This window comes from Papio anubis, chromosome 12, assembly GCF_008728515.1.
Source record: "Papio anubis isolate 15944 chromosome 12, Panubis1.0, whole genome shotgun sequence".
NCBI lineage: Eukaryota > Metazoa > Chordata > Mammalia > Primates > Cercopithecidae > Papio > Papio anubis.
The window spans coordinates 9580095-9597401 of NC_044987.1; the positions used below are offsets into that span (position 1 = coordinate 9580095).

Genomic DNA, 17307 nt, shown 5'->3' on the forward strand with positions numbered 1-17307 from the left:
GCCAGGGTCAAGGGCCTCAGGACCCACTGTCATCCCTGTCCTGCCTTTGTCAGTCTCATCCTGGGGGTGGGCTGGGCTCATCTCACATGCCCAACCTCATGATATGAGTGAGGCTGGAGCTCAGGGCAACGAGGGGTCTTGTGGCATCGCGGAAATGCTCCTGGAGTCTGGAGATGCCATGGAAATACACAGAGAACAATGGAAACACGTAGAGAACACTCACTGGGTGGGTCCAGGCACAGCTCTGAGCCCTGGGTGTGCGTTCACTCGTTTCATCTTCACAATGCAGATGTTTGATCCTGCTAAAGCCACGGACCAGCCAGGTGGCCAGGATAGTCACTTTCCCTTCTGGGCAGCCTTATTTTTTCATCTATAAAATGGTGGTAAATGGGCATTAATCTGGAATACTTGCTAGACAGCAAACTCTGAAAGGACAGGGACTGTGTATCATTCACTGTTGCATCCTCAATGTCTAGCACAATGCGGGTGTGTGGTAGGTCTTTAGCACATGTTTAGGAAGTGAGTAAAGTGATTTTCCATTTAGATCCATTCCAGGATTCTAAGACTTCTTACCCTAAACCATCCACTGTTCAGCAGTGTGCAGGCCAATTTCCATCCCCATCTGCTGTTTCCAAGAGCCCCTTGGAACCTCAGACTTAGAATTCAGCTGGACACTGTCATGAGTGTTACGGAAGGTGAGGCGGGAACAGGGCTCAGCTCTGGAGCAGGAGGAAAAGAAGGTTGGCTAGAGCAGGCAGGGGGCGCCATGTTACTCACCTGTACCTGGGGCTCAGCTGTGACCCAGCTTGGATGACAGGCAGTGTCACAATGCGGTTGTGATCCCCTACACAACCTGTGCAGGGTACAGGTATTCAAAACAAGCCAGTGAGTTAGGCGGGTCAGAACTGATTGTTCTCTTCATTGTGCAGATGTGAAACTGAGGCTCCGAATGGGTAAGCCACTTGCCCAAGGTCACACAGCCATTTAGTGACCAGACCTCAAGACCAGGACTCCTGGTTCAGACCTGGGACTGCGTTCCCTTTTTTTCTCCCCTCGCTGACCTCAGGCTGATCCCACTGGGTGAGGAGGGAGCTGCTGAGGAGGTGGCACCAGCCCCTTGGCAGGAAGGTGGTGTGGGTAGAACCTCCAGGAACCCCATTTACCCTTTGCAGCCCTGGCAAATGGCCATCAGTGCAGCATCTGAGATTCAGGGACATGGAAGCCATTGGTGAGTTTTTACACTTGGAATATAAAAGAGACATTTTTTTCTTTGTAAAAAGTGGTTTGGAAATTGCCCTGGTGCTAAATTTTTGCTGAGGACGTCAGATGTGTACACCTCTTCCCTTCAGTTGTCTAATGGCACAAGTGGTTCGCATCTCCATTTGTTTGTTTCCTTGGTGTGTGCGCTCTTCAGTCCCTGGGAGCCGGAGGAAGCCTGGTGTTACATAAGCACCTCATCAGGATAAACATCCAGCCAGACGCGGCTTCCTTCGATGCTCCCACCCAGGAGGAGCACTTATCCCAACCCCCACACTTCCCCAGAGTGCAACGAGAGATTTGTGTTCCTGACAACTGCCCCTTATTACCAAGTGGGCCCCTGGGAAGAGCTGAGTCCAATCTGGGGCATATCTAGACGCCTTGCTGCTCCTGTGATGAAGGGAACCAGGGGGTCCTCTTTGACTTCGACCTCCAGGGTCCCTCCTGAGCATCCTGGCCTCCCTAATAGCATTTATTTATTCATAGAAAGCCCACTGGGTTCCAGGCTCTGTGCTGGGTGCCAAGGATAGAGAGGAGTGAGCCAGCATCCTTCCTTGGGGAAACCCAAGGTAGAAATGAGGTGACAGCCATGCCAAGGAATCATGACAAATCAGCGGAGCTATCACTGAGAAATGTACAAAGTCTGGGAACCAGGGAGGAAGGAAGTCCTAGGTCTGCGTGGGGCTGTCGGTGGCATTTGCATAGGACCCTGAAGGACATGTGCGCATGAGAAGCAGCAGAACAGCAAGCGGAGGGCAGGGCCGAGCCACCCTCCTCTCCTCCTCACTCACACCCAAACACGCTCTGCCAGCAGGATTCTCTCCTTCCTTCTTTCATTCTGAGAAGGCAACTGCCACAGGGCAGGCCCAGTAGCCTGTGTACTTCTCCCTGTTTTGCCTCTGTTCCCTCCTCTTTATGACAGAGAAAATGATAATATCTACGTGATAGGACTGGAAGGCTATCATGCAAGTGCTTCAAAGAGTGTCTGGGACAAGAGTAGGCCCTGATAAATGTGGAAAGTTTTATTACAATTTTTATTGCTATCACCACCAATGGTGCGGGCAAGCTTCCAGGGACCCTAAGCAAATGCCTCAGAAGCATAAAGATATTTTTGGTTGTACTTAAATTCTTCACTTCCAACCCAAACATACCAGGAAGGGCCTCCCTACTCGTTCTTGACTGTGCAATGACAACTCCCTTAGAAGAGGTAGCCTTTGACCCCGGGAGCTGCTGGTGAACACCCGAAGCCCTTGGTATGAGTTGCGTTGCCTGGGACAGAAGTTGGAGCCAATCGGTGACCTGCTCAGCTGACAGCTGACAGCATCCAGGTGCTTTTAAGAACTCGACAGATGCAGCTGTCTACTACGCTCTGAAGGAGTGAGCTGATGCCACCTGCAACCCAAAGGTCGGGTTGGTAGAGGTCCTGTGGTGACAGTGACCGAGGTGGCCAACGTCTGCTGGGATTTGTGCCTGGTCATCCCACAGCCTGGGGGAGCTACAGCGACCTCTCATTGGGTACCACGCCTTGTCCTTGTTTTCAGGACCCCACCACTCAACATTCACCAGTTGCCCAAGTCAGAAACCTAGAGCCCATCCTTGGTGCCCCTCTCCCTCCCGCCACTCCCCTTTGTGAGCCTGCCATTTTTCCATCTGAAACATCTCATACAGGTACACAGGTCTCTCTCTCCACTGCCTCCGGCTTCAGGCGGGTCATCATAACCTCTGGCAGCAGCTTCCTGCGAGGTCTCCACGCCTCGTTTCTTTTTTGCCTTCCTCCAATCTATTCCACATATTGAAGCAGGGTTCTCTTTTCCAAAACACAGATCTGGCCAAACCAATCTCCTCCTTAAAACTCTTCCACGTCCTTCAAGACCCTCCAGAGTCTCCAGCCCCAGCTTTCCCCCAGCCTTTGTCCCACAGGATGCTCCTGACAGGTGGAAAATTTTGCATTTCACCTCATCAGCCAAGCCCTCTCTGGCTACCAGGACATGATTCACGAAGCTCCCTCTGCCTGGAGTCCCTCCACTCATTCCCTGGCCACTTCAGGTATCAGCCCTGATCCCACAAGGTTTCACGAGGTGCCCTCCTTACTGCTTGAAGAGTGCTGTGGCCTTGCCTGTTGGAGGCACTTAACATATTGTGCTAGAGGTGCCTGCTTACTGTTAGCTCTGTCTATTTGCCACTGTTCTATAAGCTCCAAAAGGCATGTCTCTAACCTGAATAACGCCTGAACAGAGTGGGCAATGGGCAGGTGTTGAATGAATGACAGTAGAACAAATGAATGAACAATGAAGAGATAGGATATACGAACTAAAAAAAACTTGACTGATACAAAATAACACATCATTGAGGCCATCACCACAGTGGAATCTGAGCATATAATGAGGAGGTAGAGACGCAGGATGGAGGCATGAATCCATTTGGGGGTTGAGCCAGCAGGAACAGAGCAAGAGAGGATGGGTTGGGAAACAGCAGAAAGGCAGGCGGACCTCAGAATCGACTGCCCCTTCCCCTCCTTCTCCCCTATACCCCCTCTGTGTAGATCTCAGCTCGCTGAGAACAGTCTCATCAATAAAGGGACTTACATTATTTCATAAACTTTCTTTAAATTAAAATCCAGGCAACGCACACACATACACATATACCCCACAGACATCTTTGTCGCTGAAAAGTTGCTCCCTATAAAATAAAAGAAGCTGTTTAAATGTCTTCCTTCCAAGCTAGCCCCACAGAGCTGGAGCTGAGAATACATTAGCCTTTAATGAAGTGAGACTCTCATCTTCCAGGAGACACCTCATTTAGCGCAATTGTTTCAGAGCCATTACAGAAAGACAATTACAAGGAAGCGGGGAGAGTAATTGGAAATGCTGGCAGGAGTTGGGCGAAATGATAATAAATAAAAATATTCAACCTAATAAGCTTCCAGGAGGGGGTGGGATGAAGAAAATCAACATAATTAGAACTGAACCTTAGCAAGGAAAAACAGACAGCAGGGTGGCAAGTGTTCAACTTGTACAGGAAGAAAGAAGAAGTCACATGTCTCCCGTGATGACTCGGGGGCTACAGGCCGCTGGCCCCCTCCAGAAGCTGCCGGAGGGCAGAGGGGCGCCTGCAGCCCAGAGCCTGTTGGGCGATCAGCATATGCTTTTCCCGGTGACAGAAACCTGGGTGTGTGAAAAAGGCAAGCCCAGCCTGGCACGGACGGGGTTCCCCCCTATGCTGAGGGGAGGCAGAGGGAGGAACCTGGGCCCAGCCCCATTCCGCCCTGCCGATCTCCAGTTGTGCAACTGTGGGGAGGAGGCCTCAGCTTTCTGAGCCTCAGTTTCCCCATTGTGGGAAAAGGGAGGCGGACTGTGAGAGCTGTAAGTGCTCCATCTATGTTCTGTGAACACCTGCAGTCTCCTCCAATAGGTGTGTCTTCCTCTTATATTCAGTCCTTATCTGGCAGGTCACCTCTGTAGTTCTGAAATTTCAACACAGGAGCCTAGAAGTTAAGCCTAGTGACTCAGCCTAGACGCCCTCGATATAAAAATCATTCCTGACCTCTCTCTACTTTCCCCAGGGAGTAGTGATCCCTCCGGACTAGCGCTAGGCCCAGGTCTTGCCAGTGGGGCACAGCTCCTGCAACACAACGGCATTTGTTGAGAAGTCTGCCTCTCTCTAAAAGGCTGTGCGCATCGGAGCTCTTGCAGAGGAGATGATACGAGGCCTGGGACTTGTTTCCAAAGACCCCCACCGAAGAGAAAGGGCTGATAGCTGCTGAAGCTGGGTAATGAGTACACGGAGTTCGTGATCTACTGTTTGTTCTCTTTTTTGAAATCTGTTTGAAAATTTACATTACAAAAATTTCTTGTTTAGTCATTTTTGTTTGTTTTTGAAAAAAAGGAATATACATAACTTGAGGTGAAGGACCTCAAATTTATCACTACAAGTTGGGCATGGTGGCATGCACCTGTAGTCCCAACTACTCGGGAGGCTGGGGTGGGAGGGTCATTTGAGGCTAGGAGTTCAAGCCTAGCCTGGACAACACAGTGAGACTCCCATGTCTAAATTTTTTTTTTTTTTTTGAGACAGAGTTTTGCTCTTGTTGCCCAAGCTGGAGTGCAATGGCGCGATCTCTGCTCACCACAACCTCTGCCTCCCAAGTACAAGTGATTCTCTTGCCACAGCCTCCTGAGTAGCTGGGATTGCAGGCATGTGCTACCACACCTGGCTAATTTTGTATTTTTAGTAGAGATGGGTTTCACCATGTTGATCAAGCTGGTCTTGAACTCCCAACCTGAGGTGATCCGCCCACCTTGGCCTCCCAAAGTGCTGGGATTACAGGCATAAGCCACCACGCCCAGCCAAAAATTTTTTATTTTAATTTCATTACTCCAGTTCCTATCTCAGAACCCGGTATACAGTAGGCACATACAGTTGTTTTTTGGTATCTGTGTGGGATTGGTTCCAGGATCTCACTCGGATACCAAAATCAATGGACGCTCGAATCCGTGATATGAAACGGTGCTGTATTTGCATGTAACCTACACGTATTCTCCCATATACTTTAAATCATCTCTGGATTACCCATAATACCCGACACAATGCAAATGCTGTGTAAATAGTTGTAATACTATATTGTTTAGGAAATAATGACGAGAAACAAGTCTGCACATGCTCAGTACAGATGCAGCCATCCATTTTTCTTTTCTCCAAATACTTTTCATCTGCTGTTGACTGAATTCATGGATGTGGAACCTATGGATACAGAGGGCTGACTATTCTTGTTTATTTGCTGCACCAGGGTTCTCTAGGTATACCATTTAGAAGTAAATCACTGAGGACCAAATCAAAGCCAAGTTTAAAACTTTAAAAGATTCTCCAATAGTATCCATTAGTATCCAATAATAATCCATTTAAATCAGTATGAGTTCAGCCACACGTATTTGCAAATGCCTGCCGTGTCCTAGGACCTGGGGATTCCCAGGGGAATGGGATCCCCAGATGTTTACAAAACTCTACCAGTAAAGATTTACAATGCACCCTCAAGATGTACACATATAAACATGTGTGTATATGTTATATATTATATATAATATGTAGGTTATATATGTTATATATACATATATTATATATGTTATATGGATGGAGGATTACTTGAGGGCAATTCAAGTCCACCCTGGGCAACATAGTGAGACCCATCACATAGGACACACCATATACTGGTACAGTAGTGTGGCTGGTATAAAATGTATATATTATAACTTATAAATGTATTATATATAACATTTGTATATATATAACTGGGATAAATTGCTTATCCCAGTCCTTACTTCCTAGAAATGACAATCTATAATAAAATATATATATTTGTATATATATAACAAATGTAATATATATAACATATAAATGTATTATATATATAACATGTTATATATATAATACATTTATATTATATGTTATAATATACACATTTTATACCAGCCACACTACTGTATTATATATAACATGTATTATATATAACACATATAATACATCTATGTACTATAAAGAACACACATCATATATGTATGTGTGTTGTATATAATATAGGTCATATATATCATATATATCTTATATATAATACATCTATATTGTATGTTACAATATATACATTGTATATAAGCCACACTACTCTACCAGTATATGATGTGTCTTATAAAACACATTTCAAAAATAGAAAGCTCAGTAAAATAAGATTTTTTAAAAATACAAGTAAGTAAAGTTGCAAGATTTTCTTCTCTTATTCCAATGGCCCATCTTGCTTACTCTGTTTTGGAGGCTTTGCCTGTAGAGTATCAGTGTCCTGGGACCTGACAGAGCTGCTGTGCAAAAGTAATTCCAGTCTGCTCAGTATACCAAGCAGAGAATTTAACACCTGTTTTTCTTTTGCTGGCCACAGCATCTAGTTTCCAGTAACTAGTGACAAATCGCCCTCAGGTTCATTAGAACCCTGGAGAAGAAAGCTCCAAGCAGTGGATGAGAGAAAAACTGAGACACCTCCCTCTGAGACAAACAAGAAATAGTCCTGTTCATTTGTTCATTTGGGAAACATCTATTGCAAATTCAGCACTTGCCAAGAGCAGGCCAGGCTGAGCGAGGACTACAGAAGCATCAGCCGTGGACCCTGGACTGACATGGCCCAGGGGAAAACGATAGACACAGACATACCTGGGATGGTCAGTGGCAGGAGGTTCAGGCCAGGGGCTCTGGGAGGAAGAAATTGCTTTCCCCTGAAGGATCTTCTTAAGAAGACTTTGTGGAAGAGGTGGGATAAGAGCTAGGGGGATGGGAAGAATTTGGCCACGTGGAGAGCAAAAACAGACTTTGGGAAAAAGAAATGTCCTTGGCAAAGATACAGGGGCAATACATTAAGGGTCATTCTTCTTTGCCTATCCTTCGTACCTCTGGAGATCACATATCCTGAAGCTGGGTGGGGAGAGAGCAAATCCTTACTAGAATTGCAAGTAACAGAGACATGGAAGGGCTCTCAGCCTAAACACCCTGGAAATTAGAGAGGGAGGCTGCTGCTCTGACAACCTCTCTTCAAGCATGCTAGTGAAGGAGGCTGCTGAAGTTGTCCAACAAAACAAGCATTTATTGAGTGCAAAAGGCTAACGAGAGGGGAAGGCATTCCAATGCCCAGCATTCTTTTCTGCTGTGGAGGGACTGGGCATGATGTGCCCTGCAGGCAAGGCAGAAGACATGACCCCAGGGCCTGTGCTGGCTCTAGGACATCATACTTTGACCTCTAGTGCCCTTCACTAGAACTAGGCACCTCTGGTAGAGACAGAAGAGAAACCCAGGGTGAGGAAGAGTCCCAGGAGGATGCTCAGTGGGCACTGTGCGCTCAAGGAAGATGAGCCCAGCACAGATGTTGTCACAGAGGCACTCCTCATCAAGAAACTGAGTTCCAACCAGGTAAACACGGTGTGTAGAGGGCATTCTAGGCAGAGAGGACCTCGTGTGGATAAGCAGAGAGGCACAAAGGGGCACAGAAACCCAAAATCCTGCCGGGAAAGGCAGATGGTTCTGGGATCTGCCAATTCCAAAGAAAGCAGAAACTTTTGGGGTCTGGGAGGAGACAAGAGGCCCTGGGGGTCGCTTTCAGGCTGACCCTGCTGTGCCTAGCACTGGGTACTACACACATCCAGTGCTTAATACGTGCATTTTTATTATAGATTGTCATTTCTAGGAAATAAGGACTGGGATAAGCAATTTATTCTTACAAAGCCCCAGGCAGTGCCACACGCTGAGATGCATTTATTAAAGTCTTTTGAAGAGAGAGGGAGGAGAGAGAATGGGAAAGTGAGGAGGGTGAGCTGAAGCAGGGGTTGCCCATCCTCACCTCCACAGCCTCCCTAATGCCCAGGATCATAGCACAGGGCCTAAGAGGGGAAGGTAGACAGGAGCTCTGGAAGAAAAAGCAAAATGCTCAGTGATGTCCTGAGTCCTATTCTACGGTCAAGCATGCCTAACATTTCCCTTAATATTCCCAACAATCCTGTGGGGTGAGATCATTATTATTCTTTAATAGATGGAGAAACTAAGGCTAAGACATGGTCATAGCTGGTCAGAGGAAGTGGCAGAGCAGACATTTGAGCTCAAATTCAATGTCCCTCCATTGTACCATCTTCCTCCAGATGCTGTGGTCTTGCTTAGACCACAGGGCAAACTGGGGAAGGGGAAGGCAGAGACGAGCACCAGTAGGGTGTCCCAGGAATATTCCTGCTATGGTTTGAACATTTGTCTCTTTCAAAACTCATGTTGAAATTTAATTGCCATTATGACTATATTAGAAGGCAGCGCCTTTAAGAGGTGTTTAGGTCATGAGTGTGCCACCTTTACCACGGGAGTGGGTTTGTTATTGCAGGAGTGGGTCCCAGTCCCTCTTGCTGTCTCTCTCTGGCCCTCTCTTTTGTCCTTCTGCCATGTGATGCCTCCTGCCATGTTGTGACAGAGCAAGAAGGCCCCTGCCAGACACCGGCACCTTAATCCTGGACTTCCCAGCCTCCACAACCGTGAGAAATAAATTCCTGTTTACTATAAATTACCCCATCTCAGGTATTCTGTTACAGGAGCACAAAACGACGAAGACACCTCCTGGCTGTTCTTCCTGTTCCCTGGACATCTCTAGGTAGAACCCCAGGAATTGGTGAGGTTCTTCTTCCTGAAGTCTGGGGTCCACAGTAGCCTCCTATCCCCTTTCCACCCCAGTTTCTTGCTCCAATCTCATTTTACATTTTACATCTAGAAAGATAGCACTCACCATTAGAGTCCTGGGTTCCAGTCCAGCCTGAACTTCAGTTTCCTCACTCAGTACTGAGAAACTCAGTAACCACTAAGGTCCCTTCAGCAGCCTACGAGCCTCTCCTTCACTCCTCAAACTTCTTTTTCTTTTGCTCCCTGTCCCATCCCTCAAAACCCAGGGTTCCCCTTCTCCTGGTGAGTCAGCAGCAGCCTGAGCTTACCCATCATAGGTCCCCAGAAGTCCCAGGATAAGCCATCTTAATGGGGCAGGCTAGGACCAGGGCCACTGTACAACCTAGCCAGGGCATGCTGGTCAGGGGATCTGGGGAGGCAGCACCATTCCTGATTCAAAGCCTAGTCCAATTGCTTCATTTGAGAGAGACCTCCAAGTGCAGTGGAAAGCACATAGTCTTTGGCATCATGCAGACCCAGGTCTGAATCCCGGTGGCTCTGCTTTCTAGCAGTGGAACAATGAATGTGTTGCTTGGCCTTTCTGAGCTCCAGTCCCTAATTCATCATGACTCAGAGGGCTGGTGGAGGGTGACCACAGACAGTGCATGTGAAGCACTTGGCACAGGCCTGTCACACAGCAGAAACTATTCTCTGATGCCTCCTAGACTGGTATATTAGTAGGATTCCTAAAGTATAACACTTAACAGTCATGGGGATCACATGGCATACGGGAAGAGAAGCTGCCAGCCATGCTCAGCTAGCCACCAAAGCTGAGTAGTTTCAGGATAAAACACATACCTTTCAGCATGGAAGGGCTCCCCCAGGGAGAGTCCCAGATAGGTCACTTTAATTTGATACACTTTTTTAAAAATTGGGTTTAAAGTCATAAAACAGCAACGGTGAACTTCTCTTGCCTCTGCAGGTACATGGTCCCAGGTGGGGAGTGGCAGCATTAATTAAATTCACCCAGTCTTCCCCACGAGACCAGGTGGTCTCAAGCCCAGATACCACCCACCGTGTGGTCTCCTGCACCAGGAAGTGGGTCCTCCCAAGTCCCAGCCTGGCAAAGGATCCACTTTGTAGACCAGTCTCACAAGCACCCTGCCCTCCCCCAGATGCCCACCCCAACCTAGCCTAATTCGGTCCTAAGTATTCCTAAGGTGCCTTCCAATTTCCCGCTGTAATAAATGGCACAGAATGCAAATGGAGGTGGATGTGGGACACAGATGTTTGCACTAATTTAATTGAGGGAACACCTTGGATTAAACACTTTGCAAAACACTCACAAATAGGTTCAGTGCATTTGGTAATGAAAAGCCTCCCAGTCCCCTGGCACTTTGCTGAGGCTGCCTGGGGCTGGGAGTGGGAGGGCAATGGGGGGAGAGGCCCAGAACAGGCAAGACACAAGATGCCTCCAACTCAGGGGGAAGGCGAGGGAGCCAGGTACCTGGGAGGGTTTATAGCAGATTCTTTGCCAGCTGGGGCCAACCCCACCAAGAGACAGATCTGGAAGGGTTGGAGATAAGGGGAGGCAGCGTCTGCATCCCCAGGTGAGAACTGCTCGCCTCGAGAGGTCGGCAACAGGCAGATGCCTCTCCATTCTCAGGACGCAGCTCCAGCATGTAGGCCTCACTGCCCAGCTGGCTGAGGGCCAGGCACCCACCTACAGGGCACTGGGGTCCCCAGACCCTGTGACCCCGAGGAAGATTAGCCTCGCTGACATTTGGAGCATGAGGTTGGTTGGGAAATATCTCAGAAATGTGGGTGTGATTTGCAAGGCAGTACTGATCTCTCTGCAACAACTTCTTCCTTGCCTTCCCCTGTAGCTCAGGGTGCTTCAGAAGCTCCAATTTTGTGCAGTTACCAAGCTCCGACCCTTCCCTTCATCTTTCATCCTTCCATCCGTTCATCCACTTGGCTCTGGGGCTCCAGCGATGAGTGAAGCCCAGTATCTCCCCTGGCAGTGCACACTGGTAAGGCAGGCAGGCATTAAGAGTCCCAGGTACACTGTGATAGATTCCCTCATGGCAGTAAACTTGGTAACCTGGGTGCCTGGAAACAGTGCAGCAACTATGGCACAAGAGGTGAAAAGACCAGTGGAGAAAAGGGCAAAAAGTGTCTTTGGCAGAGGGAACAGCATATGAAAAGATAACGAGGCATGGAGTCCAGACAATGGCAGAGACTCAGGAAGACCATTTCCATGGGTCCACTTGGGGGACAGGTGACTTAACTGAAGATGGCCCATTTTCCCAGACTCATCTTCCCACCCCAGGGACGGTCCACCAGGAAGGGGAGAGGGCAGGGGCCTCTGGGCTGAGCCTCCAAGCCCTGAAAGCTCCCACTGTTGGCCAAATCTAGAATCAGTTCCTATAACCATTGCTCCACAAGTCCCAGAGTTCAAATCAGGCCTAGATGATTTTACATTCCTGAAAACAGAATCCCCAATTTTCAAACACAGTGATCACTTCGAGTGTAATAACCATTCTAGTAATAACCTCTTATATTTGTGCAGTGCTTTATAGTTTATAAAACACTTTCACATATCTCTTTTAATCCTCCACCAACAACCCTTCGAGAAAGAATAGGAAATATTATCATTCTTGCTTTCTAGATGAGAAAATTAAATCCCAAGTTCCCAGCTAAGTAAATAACAGAACCCAAGTCTGTCTGACACCAAAATGCACACTTGTTCAATCCTTCACTTATGCATTGCATTCAGCGAGCATTTGTTGAGCACCTACTGTATATCTAGAAACACTATAGGCTCAGTAGAGCATGATGGGGACATTAGGATGATTGCAAGCCTAGATGAAGACATAGGCCATGGACAGACGTGCCCCAGCAAAGAACAACAAGCAGAGTACTAAAACTCAGAAGCCAAGAAGGAGACAAAGCCACTCTCCTGAAAGACCGCCTCGCTCACACACTCACACACAACCCGCCCTCCCCTATCCCTGCCCCACATTGCACAGGAAGACCTGAGCCATTTCCCCTGGGCTGCTCCATCCCCAGCATGGAATGCAGACTCCTCCACCCCCGACATCCCCCCACTAGCTGGGCAGCAGTCCAGAACCAGTAACCAGAGGCCACCCTGCAGGGCCTGTGCACCACTCAGGCCCCCAGCACATGCACACACACACAGGCAGGTACACGCCGGCATCCCAGAACATGTATGAACCCTGGGGTCCTGGGGAGAGAGAGTAGGGCAAACTCCCAGAGCAGTTTAGCTTCCAGCAAGGATGGATGGGTGGATGAGCGGGTAGGGGCATGAACACGGGAGACTGGGAAGTATAGGAGCTTTTACCTCCCTACAGGTAGATGCTCCTGGGGTTCCTCAGTGGGCCCAGTTACAGACCAACACTGCCTTGTCCTCCGATGACAACAGGTGAGCCTCAGTTCCCTCTGCAAAAATAGTACCCACCTCATATGTGAGCATGTGCGAAATGAGACAGTGACACACCAAGCACAAGGCCCCCACATAGATGGGGAACCACAGATGCTCCTCCTTACCCCGTGAAATGAAGGTAATGAATGGATGGGCAGCTACCTCTTCATGGTCTCAGGAGAAATCAGTCTCCTGCCCCACCCGCCCCCCCATCCCCTGCCACCTTCACCATCCATCCTGGAGCTTGGGGGCTTAACTGGAGAGTGCCTCTCCATCACTTCACCCTCTTCACCTTGAATCATACATTCATCCTTCATCCTTTCTCTCTCTTTGTTGTTGTTGTTGATGAAGTCTCACTCTGTCGCCCAGGCTGGAGTGCAGTGGCACAATCTCAGCTCACTGCAACCTCCGCCTCCGGGGTTCAAGCGATTCTCCTGCCTCAGCCTCCTGAGTAACTGGGATTGTAGGCACGCACCACCATGCCTGGCTAATTTTTGTATTTTTAGTAGAGACAGGGTTTCACCACGTTGGTCAGGCTGGTCTCGAACTCCTGACCTTGTGGTGGGCCCGCCTTGGCCTCCCAAAGTGCTGGGATTACAGGTGTGAGACACCGCGCCAGGCCCATCCTTTCTCTTAATCAGTCTTGTTGGGTGCCTGTTATGGCCAGGAACGATTCAAGGTATTGGGATTGAAAGAAGAATGGCATTCAATGGTTCACTTGGATGGATAGACTAATAATTGTGTTTGAGTCTTGTGATGGTCTACAGGCAAAGGAATGCAGCAGCATAGGGATCGGGGAGGCAGGGAAGGCCTGTGAGGAGGAAGTCACAGAGGAGATAAATGAGCAAGGGCTGCCCAGGCTGAGGACAGTCCAGATAAGCAGCATGTGCAAAGGCATTGAGGCATAAAAGTACACAGAGTATTCGTCAGGGGAGATTGAGCAATCCGGCGTACTTGGGGTATCAGCTGTAGGAGTGTGCCTGTGCATCTGAGTGTCTGTATTTACAGGGATGGGGAGCAGCTGCAGGGTGAGAGATGAAGTTAGAAAAGTAGACCAGGGTTGAACTGTGGAGCTCATGGTCAGCCAGGCCAAGAAAGCTGAACTTCAACCTGTGGATAGCAAAGAACCACTGGAGGTGGTCCAGCATGGGGATGGCATGGATGCATATCACAGCAGCATTAATTAGGCTCCAGCTATTGCAAGCACAGTGCTAGGCTCCTCCGGATACAGGAGGCTCTCCTTGGCTAGCTCTGTTGATAAATGAGTCTAACAAGGTATTTTCCTCTTTGATTCATGCAACTATCCCTGGAGAAATGGCTAGCTTTGGAGCAATTTTTCCTCTCTGAAGAGCCAGCTTGGCTGGCTAACTGTGAAGGCAAGAGGAGGGGATCCTATACCATCACAACACTCCCCCACAGCCAGGGATGCTGGGAGCAGCGCTTGGAAGCCCTTCAGAACCTCCTTATAAGCCTCCCAGTTCTCCCTGTGAGGATTTGAGAAGAACCTGAGAATGGGTAATGGTGGAAGGGACACGCACCACAGAGAAAGAAAAAAGAGGGAAACCTTTTCTGGCAGGACAAGGATTTGGAACTGCATTTCAGTGGATGGAGAAAGGAGATTTGGGTGGTGGCAGCCACCCTGCAGCTTCCAAACTCTGCTCAAAGCCTCGTGCCCTGCTTGCAGCAGGAAAGGGTCTCTCTCTTTCCATCTCTTCTCTCTCCTGCCTCCCATCCCTCCTTCCCAGCTACTCTCCAGAAAGGTTTATGGAGAAGACTCCAAATAGCCCCTTCTCCTGCAGGCATAGTCACACCAACTGAAAGGAGATTTAATTAGCAAAATCTCGTTAGGCAAACGAAATTATCCGTAAGACAATACTCTTCTGGACAGGGGGTATGATTAAACAAAGCCATTAATTGAGAGAGTCGCCTTGGCAGCTCCCCGATGCATTCATCGCTGGGCCCGCTCCACTTGGCCTCCTTGGGCCAGGGGAGCAGACTCTTTGCCTCCTCCCCTGCCTGGTCCACCCCCTCCCCACTCCATCTCACTCTTCTGGGGTGCCTCCAGTTGGGGCTGCAGACCTCGGCATCTCATCAATCGGCCTCTCTGCCGCCAGATTCCTGCTAAAGTGCCTTGATTGCATAATGTCTATTTGCATAATGTAAATTGCAATCTCCTAGCTCAGGAGGCAGGAATCACAGAACAGCCATTATTTTTTACCACTCCACAAAAATTCCACATTTAGAAAGTAGATTTGCAGCTTGGAAAGCCTGAATCTGAATCCTCCAGAAACGCCATTAAATCACACCAATTAAGCCGGACCAGCGAAAAGCCCCTGTCACTGCTCTCTGCACACTCAAGGACTACCAGCCTAGATGGAGGCCATGAGAACCTGGAGGCTGGGGCCACGGAGCTGGGAGCAAAGCTGGAAGAGGCAGGAAATTCTGTTTTATAAACCTTAGCACACACCCTTCGAGCATAGGTTCCCATCAAGATCTGGTCGAGTGGGGTGGATCGAGTCTGTTGTTTTTACGCTCGTTGCCTGATTTCCTGTGGGCACACTGTCTGACTGCCTGTAGATGCAATCTACGGAGAAGAGAGTATGTGAAGAAGAAACCTCCACCTTTCCCAAAGGTAATGGGAAGATCCAAAGTGTTTCACATGGGGTAAAACATCCACCCTTTTAGTGGTTCTTTAATGACCTTTTCTGTCTCCTTTCAAGTCCCCTCCAGCCCACTGAAAGAAAAAATGAAGACAAATCCTACTCAGGCCAGAATGGCTCAGCTGGTTTCTGAGCTCTTTTTGAGAGCTGTTTCCTTACGGGTCACTGGGGTGAGGGGTGAGTTACAAGGTCTCTCGAAAGGGGGCATTCCCTTGGACAGCCAGCCAGGATCCCAGCTTCTTTGCAGCAGTATACCTGGCTAGTGTTTTGCCTCTTTATTGCTCATTCAATATTCATTTGTCAAAGGGCAAGATGCTAATGTGTATTATTAAAATATCAATAGTTTATGAGTGAACTTTTATGGAGAGTACAGTTAAAGGCAAGATTCTTGACCATCTCTGTCAGAAGCAATGGAAAGGAATAGTCTTTCTTTCCAACTCCACTTTTTATTTATTTACCGGGTGAGTGATGGCTGGAGCCTTAGTGAGTACCTATTGTATGCCAAGAATGGCTGCAGATACGTGCACATGCTGGATCGCAGTGAGTCCTCACAGCAGTCCTGAGAAGTATATACAACCCCATTTCCATTCCAGCGATGAGGAAGCCAAAGGCCAAAGAGATGTGCCCAGGATCACAGGGGTGCTAAGGCTGGGCTTCAAACCTGATCTTTGTACTTCAAATCCGACATTCTTTCCCAAGCTGGAGCCTTGAAAATCTAAATGATCTTTATGTCTGTTTCCATCTGTTTCCTTCACGTACCCAAATTAAATGTTAGCTTCCTGACCTAAGTTTCACAAAAGGGGACAGAACAGGAAACCATTCTGTACTTTCACCTAGACTCAACTCTATAAAGTAGGCCCACTTAGATATATCTAAACAAGTTCCCAAAATCTTATCTGCACATTTAGAATCTTAGAAATGAAGGTAACACTGGGGATGATGCCATCAGAATTTCCATTTACAGAGGAGTAAACTGAGTATCACACAAGAGAACAGGATAAGTCTCAAGTATAGAGAATCCTCAGTTGAATTTCAACTCTGTTACTTCCTAGGGTATTCCTCTTGTTCTCTAAGCCTTCTCTCCTCTTCTGTAATAGAGATAATAACAGCATCCCATAACATAGTGTGAGGGTTCAGTGAGAGAACGCACCGTTAAGTGCTTAGCATAATGCCTAGTATGTAGTAAGTGTTCAATAAGTGGAAGAATCCAAGACTCTCCCTCCAAACTCCAGCACTTTTTATCAAGACCAAGTCCCCTCACCCCTCTCGTCCCTGCCCCCTCCCCTTCGGTGTTAGCGATTCTCAGATCTCAGCCCTTTGGGGATATGGGCTGGTTGTTTCTCCTCTTTGGTAGTTTGGGCTTTTTTCTATCCCCTTAAGTCACAACAAGGCACCCAGGACACTCAGATCCTCTTCCAGGATTTAGCTGCATCTGGGTCAGAAAAATGGCAAAGGAAAGAAACTATAGTTCTTGAAGGGCACAGCCTCCCCAGGACATAATACGTGGCAGACGGTAAGGAAGGAGAGCAGGGGATGTGAGGTCAGTGAGGAGGGGCTGCCCCGAATTCCCCAGCTACAGCACAGCCCCTTAGAGCATCTTACATCCTAATCTTTGTGTGAAGCCTACCCCAGCTTGGAAGTCCATGGGGATGGCGGTCCAGGGAGCCCTGGATGCGAATGAAGGGCTCAAGGCTTGTGGAGTCCTAGCTCACAGTCTAGGACTCCTCCAGACCTGACACTTGAAGATGTGGGTCACAGACCCAACTCAGTCTTGCTGAGATG

The 17307-nt window shown here is 48.3% G+C and overlaps 1 protein-coding gene and 1 long non-coding RNA gene across 4 annotated transcripts in view; one reads left to right on the forward strand and one right to left on the reverse strand.

The window, feature by feature from the left end:
- The window catches only part of PKNOX2 (PBX/knotted 1 homeobox 2), a 273857-nt gene that overhangs the window by 178543 nt on the left and 78007 nt on the right, over positions 1–17307 (reverse strand). The gene's annotated exons all lie outside the window — the stretch shown is intronic.
- On the forward strand, positions 886–4916 carry LOC116269670. Its single transcript, XR_004177312.1, has 3 exons — positions 886–953; positions 1173–1228; positions 4820–4916. It is a non-coding gene; the product is annotated as an uncharacterized LOC116269670 (long non-coding RNA).